Here is a 4,747-nt window from a genome sequence, read left to right on the forward strand (position 1 = left end):
CCAACGCTGAAATTGTACTGAATTACATAGACAGCGACATAGTGACAGTAAAGCCCTGGTTTACAGCGATTTGTAGGTGTGTTACAACATCCCGGTTTAATCCTTCAGTCATAATAATATATATTGAGCCATTTCACGGATGTAGACAATTAGCTCGTTTGAACAGGCCGTTGTTTTGGGTTCAGCAACTTTTATAAACTGTAAAAATAAACCGGACGAATGCACCTGCCCCCCAGGAATCTGGACTCCCAGGAATTTCGGATTTCTGGAGGGATATTCCAGTACTAGGATACGATTTGCAAATTTTAATAAAACCAATAATATATGGGTACCAGAATTAATGGAATAACGAACGAATGACCCATCGAGGTTAAAGTTCTCCAATGAACAAAAAAAATCTTGGAATAATCTCAGAAAGTGATTTCTTATCGTTACGGTAGCATATTACGATATGACTTCGGAGCGGGTACTTGGGGCCCAACTGTTTCCGGGTCAAATCATTAAATGGTCCCAAAACCATCAGAAACAGTCTTCCGATGCAATTCAAACAGTTTTGTCACAGTATTCTGAGCATTTGACCTTTTATTTTAAACTAGTTTGGATGAAATCAGTTCAGTTCAGCGATCGAAAATAAAAGTTGCAAGGGAAAAGCTATGCTACGTAAAATCCGTTATGAAAATATTAGAGTGTAAAAATCAAATATTAACTTCAAGCGTAAATATTGGATGATACCCTTCCGCATGTATGTGTATGTATGTTAGAGTGGGACACGGTTATATGAAAAAAAACCGATTTAATCCACCTAGCAGTGAGATGAGACATTTCTTACACATTTCACTATTGGATTAGTTTGCAGAACTCACGAGAAGTAGGCACCCAACTAGAGGTGGGATGAAAACAGTTTCTAGTCTTGCACGGATAAAATCTCGAATAAACTGAATAAATTATAGAAATCAACAAAACGACCGAAATGAAAAAGTAAAGCAAAAAATGAAATAATAGGTTTTTAAATTCATAAAATAAGTAGAAAAATTAATATAAATCAAAATTATAAAATACACGAATAAAATTAGATTAGGTTATTAAATAAAAATTAAGATTATATTTAGAAATAGTTATAAGATTAATAAAATAAATTGACTCATACTAACAAATTGAATTAAATATAACGAATGACTGAACATGAAATGCATAAAATTAAAGATATGAATAAAATGAATCAAAAGAATCAAATGAATCAAACGAATCAAATGAATCAAATGAATTAAATGAATCAAATGATTCAAATGATTCAAATGATTCCTATGAATCAAATGAATCAAATAAATCAAATGAATCAAATGAATCAAATGAATCAAATGAATCAAATGAATCAAATGAATCAAATGAATCAAATGAATCACATGAATCAAATGAATCAAATGAATCAAATGAATCAAATGAATCAAATGAATCAAATGAATCAAATGAATCAAATGAATCAAATGAATCAAATGAATCAAATGAATCAAATGAATCAAATGAATCAAATGAATCAAATGAATCAAATGAATCAAATGAATCAAATGAATCAAATGAATCAAATGAATCAAATGAATCAAATGAATCAAATGAATCAAATGAATCAAATGAATCAAATGAATCAAACGAATCAAATGAATCAAATGAATCAAATGAATCAAATGAATCAAATGAATCAAATGAATCAAATGAATCAAATGAATCAAATGAATCAAATGAATCAAATGAATCAAATGAATCAAATGAATCAAATGAATCAAATGAATCAAATGAATCAAATGAATCAAATGAATCAAATGAATCAAATGAATCAAATGAATCAAATGAATCAAATGAATCAAATGAATCAAATGAATCAAATGAATCAAATGAATCAAATGAATCAAATGAATCAAATGAATCAAATGAATCAAATGAATCAAATGAATCAAATGAATCAAATGAATCAAATGAATCAAATGAATCAAATGAATCAAATGAATCAAATGAATCAAATGAATCAAATGAATCAAATGAATCAAATGAATCAAATGAATCAAATGAATCAAATGAATCAAATGAATCAAATGAATCAAATGAATCAAATGAATCAAATGAATCAAATGAATCAAATGAATCAAATGAATCAAATGAATCAAATGAATCAAATGAATCAAATGAATCAAATGAATCAAATGAATCAAATGAATCAAATGAATCAAATGAATCAAATGAATCAAATGAATCAAATGAATCAAATGAATCAAATGAATCAAATGAATCAAATATATCAAATGAATCAAATGATTCAAATGAAACAAATGAATCAAATGAATCTAATTTGTGGATATTTTTGGTCTTTGATCCGTTATTTCTCATGAAAGTTCGTACCAATATAACGAATGCGCAGCTGATAAAACTCATGGTTTATTCGCCTGTGCCACGTTCCGTCTTCCATCTGAACTCCACCATAGATGGTACGCAACACCTTTCGTTCGAAAACTCCAAGGGCGCTTTGGTCCTCAACGAACATAGTCCAGGTCTCGTGGCCGCAGAGGACCACCGATCTAATCAGCGTCTTGTAGATAATCAACTTCGTGCGGCGGCGAATTTTGTTCGACCGGAGCGTCCTCCGAAGTCCAAAGTAGGCACGATTTCCGGCCAAGATCCGTCTCTGAATTTCTCTGCTGTTATCATTGTCGTCTGTTACCAGTGAGCCCAAAAAAATGAATTCGTCGACCATCTCGATTTCGTCACCGTCAATCCGCACTCGGGTGGGAGGTTCACATTGTCGTCTCTAGAACCTCTTCCTCTCATGTATTTTGTCTTCGAAACGTTGATGGCAAGTCCAATCCTGCTGGCTTCAGCTTTCAGTCTTTGAGCATATGTTTCATTCAAAATTCAATAGAGATACGAATAGTTTAAATATCGCACGTGGAATGTCTCTTCTGATAATTTTCATGTCAAACTTTCATATTACCCAGTTAAGCCAAATATTTTTCTGATATAGCCATGAATTTCCTTAATTATAGTGTAGATAAAGGCTTTGAATACAATTGAATTAAAGTTGAGTTGATGTAGCAGCAGTCAAAAAATAGTTTTGTTTTCTCAAACCTTCGCAATTACAATTAACAAATATTTCAGATTGGCAGAAGATCTTATCACACAACTTAGAAATGGATACAGAAATAGCTAGATAGATGCGATAGAAGAGAAACATAGAGAGAGAGATAGGGGGGGGGGGGGCGTGTGAGGAATGGCAAATGTTGGTTAATGCAGTGACATTATTTTTATAGGTATATTATTATGATATATTGATTTCTTATATTCTTGTCATAAATAATGGAAGTAGTAATTTTTGCGCCATAACCAGTATAACCTAAGTCTTGCAAAAGAGCTAAATTTTTGCTAGATTTTTGGGCTTCAAACATACTTACTACTTTACTTTCGGTGACGCCACGAGTATAATTATATGAGAAATCTTTTATCGCACTATTAGGTGAATTACTTGTTGATCTGTGTATTGATATACCATCCAACATTTACCTCATGATTGAACGCAATGCCTAATCCAAGGGATAAATACTTGAACTCACTGTTTCTTTATCAACACATTATTTTGTCATTGAAGTGAACTTATATATTGATTTTTAAGAAATAATGAATTTATTATAAAGGTAATTCACAAAATGTCAACATCATAGCTACGTGATTCCTTGAATCACGTAGCTATGTTTTCATACCCCGATATTCAAAATCGCTTTAGTTTTGCCCCTAAAACACCAGTAAAGCAACACTCTGTATGAAACAATCTCATTTTTAGTTAGTGGAAATTGGTAAGCGAGGACTAAAAATACAAAATGTTTAATATCTCCGCCGCTCGTGCACGGATTTTGACAATCTGTAGCTTGTTAGAAAGGTATTTTTACAAGCTTTCTGTTTATGTGCAGTGGGACAATATTATATTGTTCGGAAATTATTTGCGAAAAACCTGCTGTGTTTTGACAAAATCGTTCATATCTCAGAAAGTAAACAACATATCGAAAATCAAAAATAATAGTGTCAAATGGCAACGTTAGGCCTTTCATTTGAAACTAGTTTCATTAAGATCGGTTCAGCCATTGCTGAGATAATTACATGACATTTTGTACATCCATACATACACACATACACACACACACATACAGACATTGTCTCAATTTGTCGAGCTGAGTCGATTGGTATATGAGACTCGGCCCTCCGGGCCTCGGAAAAAGTTTTCAAAGTTTGAGCGAATCCTATACATTTCTTTTGTAAGAAATGTAAAAAATAAAATTTGGCTCAGAGTAACTTTCTGGGTCCCATGTAGTGTTGCGTTGAGTAAGCACGGTATACTTCGTAGATTTCAGACTGATGACTCTCATTTCCACCCAGACTACATGAGGAGCATTGTTTGGGAATAACAACTGATCCAGTCCAAACGAGAATTTCGCCTAAGAACCAGCATTGCTAGCCACGACCATCTTTACCGTAACTTGGGATACGAGAAAGGAACTGGTGATGTAGTACTTACTTAACGGAATTCCCCGACTTAGTGACACTCCCATAAGTACCACGGATTGGGTAGTGGGTGGGTTGTTAGTCAGGATTCGCCTCAAGCAAACGATGCGACTGAGATAATATGTTCGTGCATAAAAAGATTGAATAGTTTATTGACTGTAGGATACATAAATGTTCTAGATGTGAAGGCGTTTTAACGCTGGGTAAC

The sequence above is a fragment of the Topomyia yanbarensis genome, chromosome 1 (genome assembly GCF_030247195.1).
Source record: "Topomyia yanbarensis strain Yona2022 chromosome 1, ASM3024719v1, whole genome shotgun sequence".
Classification (NCBI taxonomy): domain Eukaryota; kingdom Metazoa; phylum Arthropoda; class Insecta; order Diptera; family Culicidae; genus Topomyia; species Topomyia yanbarensis.